This window comes from Marmota monax, unplaced genomic scaffold (genome assembly GCF_021218885.2).
Source record: "Marmota monax isolate L192 unplaced genomic scaffold, Marmota_monax_Labrador192_F-V1.1 WCK01_AAM20220418_F8-fsc00125, whole genome shotgun sequence".
NCBI classification, from domain to species: domain Eukaryota; kingdom Metazoa; phylum Chordata; class Mammalia; order Rodentia; family Sciuridae; genus Marmota; species Marmota monax.
The window spans coordinates 10483320-10504533 of record NW_026695235.1 but is presented as its reverse complement, the minus strand read 5'-3'; the positions used below and the strand labels follow the sequence as shown (position 1 = coordinate 10504533).

The 21214-nt window shown below is 51.3% G+C and overlaps 1 long non-coding RNA gene and 1 pseudogene across 1 annotated transcript; both read left to right on the top strand.

The window, feature by feature from the left end:
* The first annotated feature begins 15188 nt into the window (after window positions 1–15188).
* On the top strand, window positions 15189–15315 carry LOC124089304 (U5 spliceosomal RNA; annotated as a pseudogene).
* Window positions 15316–15513: 198 nt separating this feature from the next.
* Window positions 15514–18510, top strand: LOC124089167 (uncharacterized). The gene is made up of 2 exons (XR_006850636.1): window positions 15514–15836; window positions 16995–18510. It is a non-coding gene; the product is annotated as an uncharacterized LOC124089167 (long non-coding RNA).
* The last annotated feature ends 2704 nt before the right edge of the window (window positions 18511–21214 follow it).

The following is a 21214-nucleotide window of genomic DNA, read 5'->3' as shown; positions in this document are numbered from 1 at the left end:
CATTATTTGGAAAAAAAAAAAAAATCCCTTGGCCTTGGCCTCCCATGCTCTGGAACAGAGGATCTGCTTTCCGTTTCTTAGTTCCAGTGCAAGAAAGCCTGAAAAGGAGAATTAGAATTCACCTCTGTGCGCCTCCCTCGCCTCCCTCCCCGCCCCGTCCCCGGCTGTCACCACCCAATCTCACGCCTCTAGCTTTGTGGACTCAGGAACCTTAGATAAGACGGAATCACACATTATGTAACGTTAAGAAATATTTGCCTGGCAGGGTATCCTGTACGTCTTTTAATGGAAACTTATGGAGATGTATCCACTCGAAGGCAGCAGTGGGAGGTAGAGAGGTCTCTTGTCCGTTCCCAGTTCCCCCAGGGCTGACAACTTTTAAAATGGTGACTTTGATGCCATCCAGGTCTGATTCTGATTGCCCGTGCAACTTTCGCTGGTCGTGTGCTTGCACCATCTCCACGGTGTCAGTGCTGGTCTGGGCAGCTGCCATCACAGTCCAGATGCCCCATGTTCCCCTCCTGAGACTGGCTTCTCCGCTCAGCCCCATGCACCAGGCCGCCGGAGGTGCTGGGAGCACCCACAGAGTCCAGGCTACCCCAGTTCCTGGGGCCATTCACCCACTGAGAGACATTTGGGGCTGTTACCAACAAAACCTGCTGTGAACCTCTGTTTATGCTTGGGCACATAATTTTTCATTACTCTGAGATAAAAGCCCAATAGTATAATTACTGAATCGAAGGTCAACACAGACTTTTCTGGGAAATAATGGTGGAATCGCCTGACGATTAATGTTAGGTTGTTTAAGAAGTGGTTTGTGGGGTTGGGGATTTACTCAGTGGCAGAGCATTTACCTAGCACAGGAAAGGCCCTGAGTTAGATCCTCAGCCCTGAAAAAAGAAAAAGTGTTTTTTGGGGCTGATGTGGTGGTGCACCTGTAATCCCAGCAACTAGAGAGGCTGACACAGGAGGATTCCAAGTTCAAGGGCTGCCTGGGCAGCTTAGTAAGGCCCTAAGCAAGTTAGCATGATCCTGTCTGAAAATAAAAAGGGCTGGGGTTGTACTTCAGGGGTTGAGCACCCCTGGGTTCAATCCCCAGTGCTGGTGTGGTGGGGAATGGTGGTTCATGCTTTCCATGTAACTAGTATTGTCAGGTGGAAAAATTATCCACCCAGGACCTTAAAAGCAAAATTTTTAGCCTAAGATCATAGATTGAGGAGATAAGAAAAAGCATTTTCTAGCTCAGATGGATGGAGAAGGACACTTGGCATCTTTATTTATAACCTTTTTATTTTTTTCCTGTCCTGGGGATTGAATCCAGGGGTGCTCTACCATGGAGCTACATCCCCAACCCTTTTTATTTTGAGACAGGGTCTTGCTAAGTTGCTGAGGCTGGTCTTGAACTTGTGATCCTCCTGCTTCAGCCTCCCAAGTTGCTGGGATCACAGGCTTGTGCCACATACCCACATTCACTATGTATTTTATTTTGTTTATTTATTTGTTTATTTTTTTAGATGTTGATCGATCTTTATTTTATTCATTATTTTACATGTGATGCTGAGAATCCAACCCAGTGCCTCTCACATGCTAGGCAAGCGCTTCACCACTGAGCCACAACCCCTGCCCATCACCATGTATTTCTAAGTGACGGAGAAAAACATTCTTCCTTGGAGACCAAAGCTTTGAAGCTCCAAAGTAACTGAATTCATTATACCCTCCAAGAGTTAGCACTGGAAGTTTCTAGGTTATAATGAGACTTGGAAATCCTGATCCCCAAGGATTCAATTGTATTAACAAGATCATTAATGGATTCTTCCACTGTGTTCATTAGGTAATGAATTGTGTCCCTTGTTAGCAAAGGGGGACACGTGACCTTTCAGGTCTCTTACTGTCCACACTGTCTTAATGATGAATGGCATGTGACGTTCAGTAGAGAGTAGTTCTTTCGTCTCCACCCAATCTCATTCTGTTAAATGGTCAGACAATAGAAGTGGCAGATTAAAGAGACTTTATTCGGTCCCCATCACATGCCTTGCACCTAAGTTCATAGCACGCTCGGAAGGCCCTCAGATACACATTGCATTCTAACATAGAGGTGGGGAAGTATTACTCTACCCTATTGGTTTTCAAAAACCATATTCCCTAGGCTGTCCCACACATCTCAGTCCTTCCTACGTAACTTTCTAGTCTCCTACCTGTAATAGTCTAACAAAGACCCTTGATGGGTGAAATAAAAGAAACAATGGAAATTCCAGCCAAGATTACAGTGTGTGTGGTGGGGGCGGGGCACACAGCCATGCCTCATTGTCTATGTTTTGTTGCTATAACAAAATACCTGAGGCTGGGTAATTTATAGAGAAAAGAGACTTATTTGGCATGTGATTCTGGTGGCTGGAAAGCCCACACGGCATGGCCCTTGCTGGCCAGGCCCCTCTCTGTGCAGCATCATGGCTGGAGCCTGAGACACACAGGAAGCGATGCAGCAGGAGACAAGGTGGCGTTGAGTGGGGCTCATAACAACCTCCCTCACAGGGAAGAATTCCTCCACCTCTGGAGAGCCAAACCCCCTCACCAGGTCAGACCCTCACCAGGTTGGACCCTCATCAGGACGGCCTGACCTAGTTACCTCCCACCAGGCTCCACCTCTTAAATGTGCACCTCTCAGCACCATCACGCTGGGGACTGGACTTCCCCAAGGGACCCTCTGGGGACGCAGTGAGTCGGGAACCACAGCCTCCTGCCTTTGTCCTCACACCCCAAGCAAAGCCCCCTTCACGGCACATGGTCAATTTGGGGTGGGTTGGACATCAATGTTTTGCATTCTTTAGAAACTGAAGATGGGATTATGTTATAGATTTTCAGTTATTGGGGACATCTCCTAAGCATCAGTAAAAACATGTGATTGAAGTTGTTTATATTTGAACACACAGCCCGTTAGCACAAGACAAGAAAAATTGTCCCAGCATCAACTGTCACTCAGCAGGCACTCCACCATGGTGGCTCAGCTAGCCCCCCGGTGGCCCCCTGGATGGCTGTCATCTCATCTTGGATTATTAGGGCTCATTGTGAAAGAGGAGGTGTCATTACCAGTAAAATACCATCACCACGATGCACTGACTCAATGAATCTCTGACTTCACACTGTGGAACTGCATTTCCTCTCCTGTGTTTGGAAATCTATCAGTGCTTTTGGAGAAATCGTGTACTGGGAGAGGTTGCCAGCCCCTACTCAGGCCATGTAGCTCCCTTCAGGAAAAGAATAACATCACTGTTAGCCGGGCGGGGGCTCCTGCCTGTAATCCCAGCGGCTCTGGAGGCTGAGGCAGGAGGATTGTGAGTTCAAAGTCAGCAACTTAGAGGGTCCCTAAGCACTTAGCAAAACCTTGTCTCAAAATAAAAAGATTGGGAATGTAGCTTAGTAGTAAAGTGCCCCTGGGTTCAATCCCCAACCAAAAAAAAAAAAAAAAAAAAAGATCAACATCAGTGTGAATTGTCCACATGGAGCTGAACTTCTTAGGCTCATGGTGAAGGATATCCATTAAGACCCTTCAAAATGTTCCCCAATTAACCAGCATGTGAACGTGGTACCAAACAGTATAGAGACTTAAAAAACAAAACAAAAACAAAGCCAGAGATCTGTGTTTTTCCTTTATAATTTAAAAGGTAACAACAAAAACCTAAATGCCCCTGCTGGCTTCAGCACTCACTGACACTGGGGAGCCCACCACCCTGAACCTGATCAGCCACCCCACCCCGCCTCCTTCAGGTGGAGTCAAGGCTAAGTATGTACCTGATGATTCACCCGCCCAGGCCAGGCTCCCCAGCTCCAGGCTGGCACTGCCCGGGTTTGCCGTGCGCCCGCACTGTGAGAACTTCCGCTGGGTGGCCAGCTCACCCCGCTGCGGTGACTCACCTGAGCCTGGAGTCCTGTCCTCCACTTGGGACCACATCAAGTTTTATAGCCCTCGGCTGCAATTGGAGCACCATGATTTCAAGCCAAAAACAGAAACGTGGCCAATCTACCCCAGACAGGATTTATTTCATTAAGGAAGCAAGTGAAAGAGATTTTGCAACTGCACACAATTACCTGGCATGCCCTGCCCCAAGCACCCTCATGTTGGATGACTGAGGTACCTGCTCTTGCTCTGTTCTTTGTCAAACTCAAGATCAAGAGGAGCTGAGGAGAGCCTCTCAGCCTCACTCCTTAGCGGCTATGATCTTCCAGTGCTTTCTCCAGACACTTTCTCCTTCCTGGCTCTCTGAACCTCCAGGGATTTCAAATGTTGGCTCTAAGCCTCAAAGTGCTATTTTGCATGTCTTCATTGAAGGCTCTTTCTTGCAAGGGCTGTGTGCGTGATTGGAATCTAGTGACTTAAAAACTCCAAATCCTGGACCCCTAAAGCTCAGGAAATAATGCCAAGAGTTAATACGTGGGATGATAACAAATAAAAACCTTCTGCACAGCAAAGGAAACATTTAGGAATGGGAAGAGAGAACCCACAGGATGGGAGAAAATCTGTGCTAGCTACTCTCTTAACAGAGGACAAATATCTAGAATATAAAAAGAGCTCAAAAAACCTTATGCTAAAAAACAAATAACCCAATTAATAAACGTGAAAATGAATTAAGCAGACATTTCTCAAAAGAAGAAATACAAATGGCCAACAAATGTATGAAAAAATATCCAACATCGGGGCTGGGATGTGGCTCAACGGTAGAGCACTCGCCTAGCACGTGCAAGACCCAGGGTTCGATCCTCACCACCACATAAAAATAAATACAATAAAGGTATTGTGTTCAACTACAATTTAAAAAAATCCAACATCATTAGCAATTAGAGAAATGCAGATCAAAACTACACTGAGATTTTACCTCACTCCAGCCAGAATGGCAGTCATCAAGAAATCAAGAACACAACTAATAATAAATGCTAGAGAGGATGTGGAGAAAAGGATCACTTTTACACTGTTGGTGGGACTGTGAATTAGTACAGTCATTATGGAAATCAGTACGGAGGTTCCTCAAAAGTCTAGGCCTGGAACCGCCATGTGACCCAGCTATACCGCTCCTTGGTATTTATTCTGAAGAATTAAAGTCATCTCACTACGGTGATAAATGCATACACATGTTTACAGCGACACAATTCACAACAGCCAAACTATGGAACCAGGCTCGGTGTCCAGCAGTGGACAAGTGGATAGAGAATATGTGGTCTAGATACACAATGGAGTGTTGTTCAGCCACAAAGAAAAAAGAAATTATGTCATTTGCAGGAAAACTGGATGGAACTTGAGAGCGATATGTTAAGTGAAATCAGTCAAACTCAGAAGGTCAGGGGCCACATGTTTTCTCTCATCTGTGGAAGCTGGAGAGGAAAAAGAAAGGTGGACCTCATGAAAATCAGAGGGAGATCAGCAGAGAAATGGGACCAGGGGGCAGGAGACAGAAGGGAGGAGGGAAGTGCTGGGGAGGGATATTGGCCAAATTATATTTTATAAAATTGTGTGTATGCGTGAACGTGATAATAGACCCCAGCACTATGTACACTACAACACACCAATAAAAAATGTGGAGAGAGGAAAAAACCCTCCAGATTATTTGACCTCATTTGCACCACTTAAGTGCACCGAGACATTGTGGAATGTGTTGACTGTTCCATGATCAGCAATCTCCAGGTGCAGTGGACCAACCACACCTGTAATCCCAGTCGATCTGGAGGATGAGGCAGGAGGATTACAAGTTCAAGGCCCGCCTTCACAACTTAGCAAGACCCAATTTAAAAAGAAGAAAATTAAAAAGGGCTGGGGATGTGGCTCAGTGATGGAATGAGCAATTCCCAGTTAAAAAAAAATAATAATGAGACCACCCTCAGCAATAAAATTTGCAGAACATCACTGAGATGTCTGAACCCCTTTCCCATGACTTGATGGCAAAGAGTTCAAAAATAGAGCCCTTACATGCTTCATTTTTTGGGGGGCGGCTATCTGGGATGGAACTTAGGTGCACCTGACCAGTGAGCCACATCCTCAGCCCTATTTTGCATTTTATTTAGAGGATCTCACTGAGTTGCTTAGCGCCTCGCTTTGGCTGAGGCTGGCTTTGACCTTGCAGTCCTCCTGCCTCAGCCTCCCAAGCTGCTGGGATTACAGGTGGGCACCCCCCCTTCCGCTTACGTTCCCGCTCACGCTTCTTAAGAACACAATGCCAAGGCGGAGGACACTATAGGGTCTACTTTTCTAATCTTCAGAAATAGTGTGTTCAATTTATGAACGCAGACTGAACATGAACTCCGTCAGACAGCTGCCTCCTTGTGTATTCCTGTGGTTTTATGGTCTGAGAACGTCCCTCCATATCAACTTTCAACTTCATTTCTGGGATGATCAGTTTCTCAGTTTCCCAGGGGAATTTGGAATTGCAGTCGCCCATGGCTGTGGCCTCAAGTCTGAACATGTTTAAGAACTTTAAGTATGAACGGGGCTTGCCGCGTGGAGGGCTGCTCCGTGGCTGCCGTGTCTCTAGGTGGAGCCCGGCTCCTCCTTCACTGCCTGGAGGGAGCTGAGGAATGCAGCCTGCGGGCTCCGGGCTCCGGTCCTGCCGTGGCTCACGCGGCTCTGCATTCTCATCCTGAAGTTGGCTAAGCCGAGTTCTCCCTGGATCAAGGCTGCACGTAGGCTTAGTTAGTGATCTTTCTTTCACTTCTAACATGCCTTCAGCATATGCAGGACAATGTCCCGTCTCAGGTGCTGTCCTTGGAACCGCAGGGAGGCGGGGGCAGCCGGAGCACCTGAGAGCGCTCCCTCTGGACGGCACTGGGTCTTGCCCCCACCCAGGAGCCCTAGATACTGAGGGTGTTGTTTAAGGGCTGGTTCCTCTCCCCCGACTCAGACCCAGGGCACCTGTCTCCCAGGGCATGAGCCTCAGATGGGCCTCTTCCTCCCCAGGTGGCGCCTGGGCCCAGGCCTTGCTGCCCACGCACACCCCTCTGCCCTGCCTTCGTTCTGCGGCTTTGCCCGTGGAAACTGGCTGGCAGCAGGCAAGCTACTTCCACCAGAAGCCTATTTGAAAAATGTACCGAAAGACGTGGAAAAATGGGAAGGATTTTTGTTTTAATCATCCACATGTTTAAAACGTTTAGTTAATATAAATATTAATGTGCCAGGAGCAGTGGCTCATCCCTGGAATCCCAGGGGCTTAGGAAGCTAAGGCAGGAGGATCTCAAGTTCAAAGCCAGCCTCAGCAACTTAGTGAGATCCTAAGCAACTCAGTGAGACCCTGTCTTTAAATCTCTAAATTAAATACAAAAAAGGGCTGGGGATGTGACTCCGTGGTTAAGTGCCCCTGAGTTCAGTCCTCATTACCAAAACAAAACAAAACAAAACCAAAAAGCTAAAGTTAGTTTGGTTCATTTAAACATTATCTTTTAAGCCATTAATTAATAACTGTCTAGTGTTGGTTCATCAATGGTAGCAAATGTGCCACTTTCACAGAAGAAGTGAATAATGAGATACGGGAGGGCAGGGAAGAGGCGAATTGATACTGTACTTCCTGCCTGATTTTTCTGTAAACCTAGAACTGCTCTCAAAGAGTAACCTATTCATATTTTTTTAAAAAAGACAATTTGATGTATGTCTGTAACCTCATCGTTGTGAGGTGGAAATGCCTCAACCCTCCTGGAGAACTGTCCAGCGGCATCTCTCCCTTCGCCTGGAACAGCTCTGCTCCTGGGTTTGCCCTTGAGAAACGAAAACAGGTCCACACAGAGACTTATGCAAAGGGGTGTGCTGCAGCTTAATTCATAATGGTAAGAAAACTGGAAACAACCCAGATTCCCATCAATGGGAGAGTGGACAAAACAAATATCGGTGTACATTGGTGAGGATGGAATATTCCCCAGCAATATAAGGAAGTGGTTGAGTGATGGAGTGAAAGGCACACACTGTGGCATCCCCTCCAGATGATCCATGAGGACCAGCAGGAAGAGTCTCCACCACAGGGGTGAGAAAGTGGGAAGTGGCCAGGAGGGCCCTGGGAACATCCATAGCTTAGATTAGAGGGCGGCTACACAGGCGAATAAAGGGTCAAGACCAATCCCACCAAACGCTGAAAGTCTGGGCATCTTATTGTTCTTAAATAAGTTGAAAGCTTTGTACCCACCGCAGAGTGACGCTCTGACTCTGTGTAGGAGGCGCTGCGTGCACATGGTCAGACCAACCAGACAGACCGCGGGCTGAAGTGGAAGGCTGTAGGACCTGCTGGTCCCCGCCCCTGGTGGTGGCCCAAAGCACCTCTTGTCCAGTTTCTCTTTCCTGACGGAGGCTCGGACCTCTCCACGCTGCTCTTTCTGGTGTTGTCCACGGCAGGCCTTGTCTGTGCGTTTCCCGAGAGGGTTGAAGAGCTCTGTCCGTCCCCACCTTGGTTTGGAGCACTGGTTCACTGCTGGCATTCATTTCTGAAATCAAAACACCCCCTGAAGACGATGCTGGAAGAGTTGGAGGTGCATGGGGCCAGCTGCAGGGAGGGTAGACAGGGGGCTGGGGAGCAGGGGAGGGGGGCTGGGGACAGGGAGCCCAGACGGTGGCGGGGACAGACAGGGGCCCTGCAGGGCTTTCCCTGGAGAGCCTGAGGCTGTGGCGTTGGAGCAGGGGGAGTGGGCTGGGTGCTGCCCTGGGGTTCTGGGCCCCTCGTAGGTGCACCGAGGGGAGATGGCAGAGTGCCAGCGATGGCCCACACTGCCCCCTGCCTCTGCACCAGTGTGTTTTATCAGGGTGACACATCCACAGAGGAGCGGAAGGATCTGTGTCGCAGACCCTCCCTCTGTCCTTTCTCTGACAATCTCTCTGCTCCCCACCTTCGGGGGTTCTGCTGACATGGGTGAGGGGACCTCCTCTGTGAATCGACTTTACTCTTTTTCTTCAATTTCCTATCTTTCTGCTGTCTGTGGAAATTTCTGGGAGATTGCCTTGGCTTTAAAAAATGTTTAGCTTTGGGCTGGGGATGTAGCTCAGTTGGTAGAGGTCTTGCCTCACATGCACAAGGCCCTGGGTTCGAACCCCAGCAACACGAAAAAATAAATAAATAAAATACAAATGGGCTTTAGCTGTCATGTTTTGATCCCTCGGATTCCTGCCCCTCCTTCTTCTGCACCCCGGCCTGACCCCTGCCTCTCCTGTTGGAAGTTTCCTCAAGGCCTGGGAAGCCATAAAGGCTCTTGGGTATGGGCAGGGCTCAGGCTCTCTGACTTCACTGTCACTGCCTGAGGGATCCTGAGCACCAGCACTTAGAACGCCCAGGGCTCCTTCCTGGTGGGTGGGTAGGCAGAATGCATCCACCCACAGTGTTCTGGGAGATGGATGAAGTGGAGCTGGGAGGTGCCGGTGGAAGGTTCTGTAGCTTCGGGCTCCCCTGCTGTGGCAGAGTGTGGAGCTTCCTAGGTTCCTTCACGTGTGCAAGAATTGTATGTGTATACACATGCACACGCCTGCACACACACAGGAGCCCAGCGCCACACCACATGCACACGTGGACCATGCACAAGCACACCGCCCTCTGAGGACGAAGCTTTATTAAAACATCACGATCCTCCCGTGCTCCACAGCCAGACCTTTTCTCCCTGCCACCCACTGTGCAGGTCTCACACTGAGCCATGTTCTAATGAAGAATGTTGACTTTTCTTTCAACAAATTATACATGCATTTACATAATGCTGTGTTTTGCTTAAAAGTTACAGATGGGCAGTCACAAAGCAGAGGTGTACTTGAACAAAATCTAAAGATTAATTAGTCAGAGCCCGCTTCATCTGAGCTCCTGCTGCTGTCAAGTGGTGTACGTGAGTGTTAGGGTGGTGGCCTTCTGAGGGGGCATCCTGGCCTTTATCTTGAATCAGAATGTGAGGCTGGTGCAGTGGTGCACACCAGTAATCCCAGTGACTCAGGAGGCTGAGGCAGGAGGATCGTGAGCTCAAAGCCAGCCTCGGCAACTTAGCGAGGCCCTAAGCAACTCAGTAAGACCCTGTCTCTGAATAAAAAATAAAAAGGACTGGGGATGTGGCTCAGTGGTTAAGATCCCCTGGGTTCAATCCCTGGTACCAAAGATTAAAAAAGAACACGAGTGGGTGGAGGGGCCGTGGGAACCCTGATTTTGAAGGACTTATTTGATCTGGCTGCGTGTGCACTCTGACCTACTCTTTGTCTCCTAACTTCTATTTCTTTTAAAATTTTTGTTCCTTTTTTCTTCCAAATATAGTTATTTTAACTATTTGTGATCCTTTCTATTTTTATCAGCAAAGGGCTTATATTACTTTTCAGATAAAAATGTCATGTTGTGTTTAAGGTGTGTAATATGATGTTTCCACATGCACATCCAATTAGCACGACCGTCTCCTCACGTGGTCACTGTGTGTGGTGCGCTGTATGTGGTGTGTGTGTGAGAGATGAGGGTGCCCCTGACCTGCTCTCCCAGCAAGTCCCCAGCACGCAGCGTAGCCCGGTCACCGCAGCCCTGCTGGCCTTCAGAGCCCGGGCTCGCTCACGCTACGTAGCCTCAACTTCGTCCCCTTTGAATGGCATGCTGTTCTAGAAAAGCCACTGTCTTGCTGGCCCCTAAGACTAGCAGTGATAGCTGCAGCAATCACGAAAACCTGTTCATGGCCGTGGATGGGTGGCTGGCCAGTGTGGGGAAGGGAGCAGCCTGGGAGGGAGTGGTGCCTTCTGAAGGAGGTGTTTGCCTTTGTTCTCAGGACGGCCCTCTCCTTCCTCGGGCAGCTCGCTGTGTCTGTATGAAGTTCACCTCCATGAAGCAAAAGAGGGAACAGGGAGCACCCTGTGGGTGTCGGGCCAGGCGGGCCAGGGGCCTACCTCAGCACCCTGCACCAGGGCTCCCCACTGGCTGTGCTGCTCATCCGAGCAGAGCTCCAGAATCGCCCTTCTCCCATATGTGGTCCCCACGTTCTGTGACCCAGGTAACAACAGTGTCCGGGGCCACACGTGCCTTTCCCTCAGTGCACACACAGTCCCACCAGGAGCCACCCGCTCGTCAGGGAGGCCTGAGCCTTCTTTCTCGTTTCCTGTTCTTCTTGCTCTTGGTGTTTTGTCCAGTGCAGAGACTTTCACATTCCCACGGTTTCAACTGAAACAGCCCCTCTGCTGGTCAGACCACCAGGGTACACATTTGGTTTCTTTGCCTAACCTTATTTTCTTGAAATTACTTTTTTGTTTTATAAGATATAACAAATGCATGATTCCAAATTCGAATCTATAGATCAAGGTACCTTCAAAGAAGTTGTGCTTCCATCCCAGACCTTCCCCCTGCCTCCCCGGATGACCCTGTAGAGTGTACCATGGTGTCGTCTTCCCCGCTTATTGTTAAAACACAGGCAGACACAGAGAGATGGAGAGATGACAGATGATGGATGATGGATGGATGGTGTACATAGATGATAGAAGATAGATGGAAGATAGATCATAGATAATGAAAGATGGATGATGGATGGACGGCGATAGATGATAGACAGGCAGGCAGGCAGGCAGATGGACTTCTGTTTCCTGCCTGTCCTCTGTACATGCTAACACATTCTGTGCCATTCCTCCTGCTCTGTTCAGAGAGGTCTCCAAGTCCCTCCAGAGCTGTGTGCAGACATCGTTCCCCTCCTGTTTGGCACAACTGAATGGTGCCCCACCCTGGGAATGAGCACTGATAATTCAACCCATGCCCCTCGACAGGGATTCAGGATGTTTCAGATCTTTTGCTTTTAAAAACTATATAATGTATTAACGGAAACGGGTCTCCTTATGTAAGTGCCTTTCTTCTCTTGGGGTCTGTAACCCGACTCCATGGCATTTGCCCACTTGTTCTCATTCTCACAGGTGCTTTGTGCGACAGGATAACCAACGGAGACGCTCTTTGGATTTGTTTTTCCTTCGTCTTCCTTTCCCAGAGTGCTTCCATCTCCAGGTCTTTGCAGGACCCAAGCAGCACAGGCAGAAGGGGTGGGCTCTCGGCCACAGGCGCTGAAGTTTGCAGCTGGTGCAGGAGGGCCCTGGAGAGTGCATGCCCAGGCTGTTCCCAGGGCCCCGGAAACCTGGTGTTGGGTGGGTAGACCACGTGGGTGTGTTGTGTGCAGGCTTGTGAGGTAGCAGTGGAAGGGAATATTGAGAACCATGAATATTCTTTTGGGGGGTAGGGTAATTTTATTGGAACTTGTAAGGAATTCAGAAGAACTCCAACGAATTATCATTTCCAGTGATCGCAATGATAACTGCTCAGAGAGTTATCATTAAAGTTTGGTACAAAGGCTGGGTGCAGTGGCACACTCCTATAATCCCAGCTACTTTGGACGCTGAGGCAGGAGGGTTGCAAGTTCAAAGCCACTCTCAGCAACCTGCCTGCTCTTGCCCTCACAGTCTACACCCTCCAGCACAATCAGTGTCCCACGAGGGCCCGCCATGTCATCCTGAGTCATGCGTATCTTCATGGATAATTCTCAAAAGCAAAATCTAAGTAACAGAGGCCAGTACGGCACGATATTCTCTGTTGCTAGTTGTAGGGCGTATGAATGTGGCTTTTATACGATGGAACAATCACAAAACGATGGAACAATCACAAAACAGACAGAAGACTGAGAACTGCTGTGGCTTTAAAACAATTCCCTAAACTGCCAGAGGTGGTGGCACACACCTGTCATCCCAGTGACTTGGGAGGCTGAGGCAGGAGGATCGCAAGTTCAAGGCCAGCCTCAGCAGCTCAGTGAGACCCTGTCTCAAAAACAAAAGGGAGTGGGGATCAGCTCAGTGATAGAGTGGCCCTGAGTTCAGCCCCCAATAGTACAGAAAAAAGAAATTTCGATGGAATAAACAAAGAATAAAGTTGATTGGAAAGAAGAACACAAACAGAGACAACAGATCAGAGGGTAAATGAAACAGGAATTTCTCAGAGATTCCTAACAACTCCTGTCTGCTGAGTCCCGGCCTGTGGAGGACACTGTGGGCGGTGGTGGTAGTCAGCACGGAGCCATGCAGCCCTGGGCCCTGGGCAGAAACTAACCCAGAGCTGGCAGAGAGGCTAGAACTACCAAAGGGAGAGATTTAAAAGCTATCATCATTGCATCTTTTTTTAAAATCTTTTTTTAGTTGTAGATGGACACGATACCTTTATTTGATTTTATTTCTATGTGGTGCCGGGGATCGAACCCAGTGCCTCACACATGCTAGGCAAGCACTCTGCCACTGAGCCCCAACCCCCACCCTCACCATTGCATCTTGTATGTTCCAGAAGTCAGAGACGCGGGAGGCAAACTTCCCCGTCTCTACTTAGCTTCCTGTATCTCTAGAATTCTAGAGATAAAAACTGTCTGACGGGACGATTCCCTGGGGGGTTCGTGGCTGAGGAAGCATTTCCAGGCATCTCTGAGGGCCTGAAGGAGGATCACACCAGAGGCCCGTGGCCTCGCTCAGGGAAGGCCATGCTGCCCCGCAGACTTGGAGAAGCCAGCTTCCCCGGAGATCTCTTTCCTTGCCCTACAGAGGGAGAGCACAGGCCGGGAGACGGGAGTGTCAGGCACCCCCGGCGCATAGCCTGCCTGCTGCTCCACCAGGCATAGACGAAGACCCAGCGGGGCAGACGCCTGTCCCCTGTCCCCTGTGCCTTCAGCAGTGCTGGCCCTGCACCTGTGTTGGGCTTGGTGCTTCATTGGGTCAGTCCTGGGCTGCAGTTCCCGTTGTGGCCCACAGGTGGCAGGTGACACCTGGGGAAGAGCTCCCGGAGGACTTGGCCGAGGGGCGCGGGTGTGTGTGAGAAGCAGAACCCTAGGAGTCTCTTTTCCAAACCGGCGGCTGAAGGAGAAAAGCTTGGCTGTCGGTGTCTGATCTGGAGCGCGATAGAGAGACCCTGCTGGCACAGCAGCGGGCCTGCTGGAGTCAGCCTGGCGTGACTCACCGCGGCGGGAGGGGGAGGCTGCCCTGGGCCTCTGGAGCTGGGCGCCCCTGGAGCAGCCCTGGAGGCAGGAAGCAGGAGGAGCTGGCCATCCACGCTCCAGCAGTCCAGGGCAGCCAGCCTCGACCCTTGCCTGCACCCTGTCCTAGGAAGGAGCAGGTGTGTCGCAGCCACTTGGGCCTCAGAGGCAGCGTTAATCTTGCCATTTTCTGCCTCTTTTTGTCAGGGACCTGACCGGGCCAGCAGTCTCCCTGTTCACCTGCACGGGAGCAGCAGGCGATATCACTGTGGCTGAGAAATGGCTTTTATAAATTTTATAAAAATGAAAGAAAATTCAAAAACACAAGACAGTCTGCAAAACTGGGAGTCTGGCAGTGTTGCCGGTCCAGATTGGTCTAAGCGAAAGAGGGAGACTTCAGAGAAACGCAGCACCTGTGCCTGCACCTAGCCCTGTCTATGTGTGTGCAGGAAGCACACTGGACTGGCAGTGGGGTGCCCCCACTGGCCACCTGGCTTGGCCTTGCCTGCCTTCAATGCGCTCAGAACACTTTTCTGACTACAGCTGGCCACCATCACGTGACCCAGAGCCTGTTTCTAATAAAGCATTGCATACCCTGTGGACTTTATTGAACCCTGAGAAGGGAACAACAGATGGTACACAGTTTACCTTCCCACTGGAGGCTGAGGCAGGAGGATCCCAAGTTCAAAGCCAGCCTCAGCAATGGTAGGTGCTAAGTAACTCATTGAGACCCTGTCTCTAAATAAAACACAAAATAGGGCTGGGGATGGGGCTCAGTGGTCGAGTGCCCTGAGTTCAATGCCTGGTACCCCCGCCCCCAGAAAAAAAGAAAAACTAAGTGGGACCATCCTAGGTCACTAATGTTTATAAAACCATTGCCAAAAGCTCGGTCGGTCCTTGTTCCTGATGCCAATCCTGAGGACATGGTTTTGAGAAACAGGGAAAAGAAGTGTTTTGCTTTGCTGCCAAGTTCTTCTTTCAGACGGGCCCGGTTCTTTCTCCCCTCTGTCCAGCTCCTCCCTGGACTCCTGACCCAGGGCTGGGATTCTGCCCCTCAGCAGGAGCAGGGGGCTGTTAAAGAGGTGATTCAAAGGCTGCTTTCCATGCCTCTCTGTTGGAGTGTGATTCACTTGTTAATTTGGGAGATATTCGTGTGTGTGTGTGTGTGTGTGTGTGTGTGTGTGTGTTGCTGGGGATGGAACCCAGGGCCTTGTGTGTGCGAGGCGAGCACTCTACCAACTGAAATACTCTGGTTTCTCTTCAGATCGTGTAAATCTCTTGCCTTTTACTAAATATTTCCGTGGAGATGATCATTTCCGAGGTCTTCTGTGCCATCCCCAAAGTCTGGATTACTTTGTTCCTATGGAGGGTGTGGGCTCAGGGACAGCTAACCCTGCCTAGGATGGGGAGGAAAGGTGACACTGTTTCCCCTGAGATTAGAAGGGGGAGATTAGGGAGGAGCAGGGAGAGAGGAGGAGAAAGAAACAGTTCATTTTAAAAACCAGTTGCAGTGGCTGAGCAGCAAGGGCCAAGTCCAAGCCTAAAGTGGACCCTGTTACAGAAGGACGTGTAGCCAGAGATTCTGGGAAGCCCTGGAAGCTGGGAGGGGCAAGGAGAATCCCCGACAAGTCTCTGAGGGCAAGTCTCTGAGGGCATAGGACCCTGCAGACTTGGGACTTCCTGGGCAGCGCTGTGGGAGAGCGCATTTCTGTTGTTGAGCCGAGGTTTGTGGTGTTAAGAAGGCGCGTTGGTGGTGGAGAGCTGTTCCAAGGGACCAGGACCTTCCCTGTGTCCAAACACAAGACCTGAGCCAAGGCCTTCACCCCAGACCCTGGTCAAGTCCAGCAATGTTATTCCAGGAGCAAAGGGGGCAACCCCGACCTCCAGGGGCGGTGAGTGGACAAGGAGATCACTGCAGCGGGTCAGTCAGCTTGCGGGGGCTGTGGGTAACCCGTGTGTCACCCGGCTGGGCCACAGGGCGCTTAGTCAAGCACAACGCTGGGTGTGTCTTTGACAGTAACACCCAGATCACCAGACTGAGTAAAGTGGTTCCCACGCGGGGAGGGGGCAGTGGACGGCAGCTTCCTCCCCAGGTGGCCTCTCCAGGGTTCCACGGCTGGTCTTCACACTAAAACAGCAGCATCCTCTGAGGTCAGACCTCTGTGCCTTTGTTCTGCAGGGCAGCTCCCGGGTCTCCACGACCTCTGTTACCATGTGAGTCAGTTTTGAGACAGGGTCCACTTCATGCTCCGACTTGGCCCTTGCTGCTCTGCCACTGCGACTGGTTTCTAAATGGACCTGTTTCTTTCTCTCCCTGCTCCTCCCTAATCTCCCCCTCCCTCATCTCAGGGTTAACCAGGTCACCCTTCTTCCCACCTAGGCAGGGTTATCTGTCCCCGAGCCCACCCCCTCCAAAGGAACAAAGTAATCCAGATTTGGGGGATGGCCCAGAAGATCTCAGAAATGACTATCTCCAAGTGAACAAGTGAATCACCCTCCAACGGAGAGCACGGAGAGCACGTGGAACGCAGCCTTTGAGTCAGCTCTTTAACAGCCCCCTGCTCCTGCTGAGGGGCAGATTCATAGCCTCTGGGATAGGAGTCTCCCTGGTTTCTCCTTTGCCAGCAAAACAATAGACCTTCTTCTTCCTTTTCCTTAAACCCGTGTCCTCTTGATTGGGTTGGCACTGGGGACAAGGACCCAACTTGAAGCAACACCTCAGGCAGTTCAGATGCCCTCTCCCTGAGTTGGGCATCTTCTGCCCTCTGATCAGGGCACCAGCTGCAGCGGGTGGGGGCCACGGACTCCAGTGTGGCCTCATCTGAAGTCCGTCACCTTCGCATACCTGTTTCCAGTAAGGGTGACCTGAGGAGCTGGGGGTTAGGATTTTAGCTCTTTTGGGGAACACCATTTGACCCATAACGGGGTCTTGCCAGCTCCCCTTGGCCACCCAGCCCTAAGTTCCCCCAACCACTTGGGGACACAGGTGTCTCCCACTTTTTGGCTGCCCACTGAGATGGTCATTGTCCTCTTTCCTCTGATCCCTGCAGAACTGTCAAGAACCTGCAAACCCCAGCCAAGACCCGCAGGCCCCCTGCCGCCTCAAGCAGTCCCTTGCCGAATGTTGATGCTCCCCCAAGCTGTCGGGAGAGACAGAGGGATCAAGCTCTGCCCTGTGTGAGCACCTTCTCCATGGGCCCCGGAGTGAGCCAAGGCTGAGCCGTCCAGCACTGCCCGTGTGCTCACTCTGTGCTCTGGGCCCCGGAGCTGCGGCTGTGTTCCTCTCTCTTCTCAGTGTGCCTGGATCATCCTCAGAGCTGCTGCGCGCCCTGACAGGGCCTGGACCACTGTCCCCAGCGGGCACTTAACCTGGTCAGGCCGCCTTTCCACATCTACTGGAAATAAACCAGGGGCTGCAGGTCACTTTCTGGTTCCCTGGCCCCTGCGTGGCTGGGCTCTGCGGACCTACTCTTTGTGGCCAGCAGGGCCTCGGGAACCTCCTGGAGTGGGCGTCCAGCTGCCCATAGGCACTGCTTGGCTGGGTTCCTGGACCCTGCTCTGGGCCTCACCCCGTGGCCACAGAGATTCCGACCCAGAGTGACAGCCTCATCTGGCTGGGGCACAGGGTGGAGGCCCAGCCTGGGGAAGTCCTAGGCTTCTCAGGAGGACGAGGCCTGGGGGCGGGGGGGGGGGGGGGGGGGAAGCTCTGTTCCCTGCCCCCCTCCACTCCCTCCCTAAACTCAGAGTCCTTTCCTGGAGTCACTGCTGAGAATTCTCCTGCTCCCCTTCTCCCCAGGGTCTCCTTCCCCCCAGCAGACCTTGGCATCCTAATGCCCCGGGCAGGAGCCTCAGGTTTCCAGCGAGGTCTCGGGGTTTTCCGCCCAGCAGCTCTGCGACATCTTCAAGGACCAGGCCTGGACTTGGCCTTTTTGTCTTCAGAGAGACACGGGCAGGTCACGGTTTGCTAAGTGCCTTGTGGTGCCAAGGGCAGGTGGCATGTGTCTGAGTCCAGCCCTCCTCTGCTGAGAGAAGGTGTCAGTGGGAACGATTCTCCAGAGTATGTAATGGTCCCCCCAGTGGGTATTTTGGGGACTAATTGGCCTGCTATTTGCAAGCTTCTTTGCCACGAGCAGGGAGGGAGAACGTGGGGGTGTTTTAAGGGCATGAAGTATTGACTCAGTTAATTAACTCAGCATGAACTGTGATCACAGCTCCCAGACCTGGCTGTGGTACTTGGTACTTGGTACTCGGTACTCGGTACTCGTGCAGCACCAAGAACTCAGGTGAGGACAGCAGGATATTTTAAATTTTGGCATGAACCTTGAAGTCTGTCTAAAACCATGTGAACCGCGGGCTTGAGGGAGCTCACACTTTCAACATTAGATTGCACTACATTCCTTTTGATGATATCATATCTTTGCAAAGTTGGATTTCTGGAGATTGCTGTGATAAAACCCAGTCAGTGAGCCACCAGTGTGGGGTGGGAAGCCAGCACAGAGGCTGCAGAGTGATTCCCACAATTGAGAAAATTGTGCAGTGCCAAACATGTAAACCATCCCATAAGTATTTGAGTGTGATAGTTTTCCTTTAGCTTATGCGTGCCGTTTTTTAAAGCTACTAAGTTATAGAGATAGAATCTTTTTAATTGAGGGGAGGTTCACTTACTATAAAATCAACCATTTAAAAATGTACAATTCGGGCTGGGATTGTAGCTCAGCGGTAGAACACTTACCTAGCACAGGCGGGACCTGGGTTCGATCCTCATATATATATATATATATATATATATATATATATATATATATATATCAGATTCTGTTTTTAAAAAAAAATTAAAATGTACAATTCGCTGAGTGTATTCACTACTCCCAAAACATTGTCTTCAACATAAAAGGGAACCCCACACCCATTAAGAAGTCACCCCACTCCCTGCCCACGGGCCCCTGGACAGCCCCCAGCAGGCTCTCTGTCTCCGAGACTCACCGTTCTGGATAGTTCATGTAAAGGGTCACATGATGCGTGCTCTCTGGCACCGACTTCTGTGACTTTCCAGTTTTTTCCAGGTCTGCCCCTTGGCCGTGTCAGAGCTCCCCGCTGCTGGAGTGACTGATGGCAGACCCCGGCCTGTGGGGCCACATGTCCATCAGGGAAACCCGGCGGTCCCGCTGCCTGCTATGGTGGAAGAGGCTCCTGTGAACTTGGTTATTATTTGAATAGCTGTTTTCTGTTATTTTGGTCATATACCTAAGAGCAGAATTGCTGGATCATACCATAATTCTATGTTTGATTTTTTTTTGAGGAGGAATTGCGAGACTATGCAGACTATTTCCCCCACACTTTTTTTTTTGCAGTGCTGGGGATGGAACCGGGGGCCTCAGACATGCCAGGAAAGTGCTCTACCACTGAGACAGACCCCAGCCCTCTCATAAGTCTTTAAAAAATTGTTTGGTCGTAACAACTTGATGACCAGCCTATGCAAATGTGCCCGTGGGCACTTCTTTTGGCTGAGGAATGCTATAACAAGATGTTGGGACACGAGGGGTGCAGCATACAGCACAGGTGTGGGGACCTCTGGTTTTCGGAGCACCGGCAGTGTCTCCAGGCACTAGGGGATGCTCTGGAGGTGACCCATGCAGGACTGCCTGCCCTGGAGGGACCAGGAGGAGAAGCCCAGGTGCCAAGGGCTTTAGGGTGGCAGCAAAGAGGTACCAACCCTGAACACTGCGTGGCTCCCAGGAAGAGTGGCATCTGTTTAATGAGGTCACCTGGGAAGGCCTCTGTCATAAAGTGGCCCCGGAAACAGGAAGAGGGGAAGCCAGAGGGGAGGCAGATCAAAGCTTAGGGACCCAGGAAGAGGGGACACAGTGCAGAAGGTCTGGGAAGAAGGCGCTAGGTTACTGAAGAACAGAAAGAAGGCCAGGTGGCTGGACCTGGGGGCAGAGAGGGCCAGGGGACTAGCAGGGGCCAGGCAGGGGCACAGTGTCCATGTGCTTCTGTCAGTAGGGAGAAGAGGCTGCCCCCACCCCCGGGAACCTCGGTGGAGGACCCAGGGATTAATCAGTCCATCCTCCAGTAAACGCAGTGACACAGCGAGCCACACGCTTGTGACATGATAACAGGAGCGTGATGAAGGCTGGGGTTCAGAGACACCAGGGACTGGCTGAGTGGGAGAAAACCAGGCATCACTCCGAGCGAGCAGAGGGGAGAGAGGTCTGAAGCAGACCGGACAGCCTGTGCAAATGTCCTGTTGGGCCTAGTGAGGGAGCCGGAGGGAGCGGGAGGGAGCGGGAGGCAGCAGTGGGGTGGGGGGTGGCTGGAGGACGGAGAGCAGCAGAGACCCCTGAGGAAGAAGAAGCCCTTCCCAGTCTAAAAACAGAGGAAGGAGGGTGCAGAGGAGATGCAGAAGGTGGTTAGGTCTGCTTCGAGAACATTCCTATGTCCAAAGAATGGACCAGCACGTGCAGAGGCCAGCACGGTCTGTCATGAGCACATGGGAGAGACTGTCCTTGCCCAGAATCAGGCACCACCATCCAGAGGCATCAGGAAGGACCAGACCTGCTGACATTAAGGGCCTGGGGAGCGTACAAACTGGGGTCTCTGTGCCACAGCTGGGGGTGGGGGTGGGTCGAGGGCGGCAGAGTGCCAAATCTAGCTAAGGAAGCAGCAGGCGAAGTACCTCCCTCCTCCTCCCTTGACAGCTGGTGGGCACATCCTTAGAGCCCAGGGTCTCAAACTCCTCTTGCTGCCTTTGTCTTCCCGCCTCTGCCTCTACCTCTGTCCAACCCAGGGGGCTGCCGGCCCTGCACGGACATCCTTAGGACATATGCTCAGGACATACCTCTGCAAACAGCTTCCCCTTGGCGTTGGCTCAAGGGTGGGGGCTCACTCCAGCAGTGCGGTCATCCTCTATTGGCAGAGGCAGGAAATGGGCTCAGGGACTTTGGGCAGGTACCAGAGCTTCCTTTGGAGAGGTGCCTGTGGCCCACTCACTCCTGGCCCTGTGCAGATGGAGGGTGCAAGGGGGACCTCTCATGGGGGTCACAGGCCTTGGCATGTGAGCTGGGGGCCACTCGGGTCTGGGTGGAGGTACTGCAGCTGTGGGCTGCATCTTGTGGGTCCTCCACAGGCTGGTGGAGTGTGTGGGGGAGGTAGGGGGCAGCTACTGGGTTCGGACCTTCAGACCAAAGGTGGCTCATTCCCAGAGATGGGGATTCTGGTTGGAACCAGGTTGGGGTGAAATCAGACTATGTCAATGTGCCCAGGTGCCTCG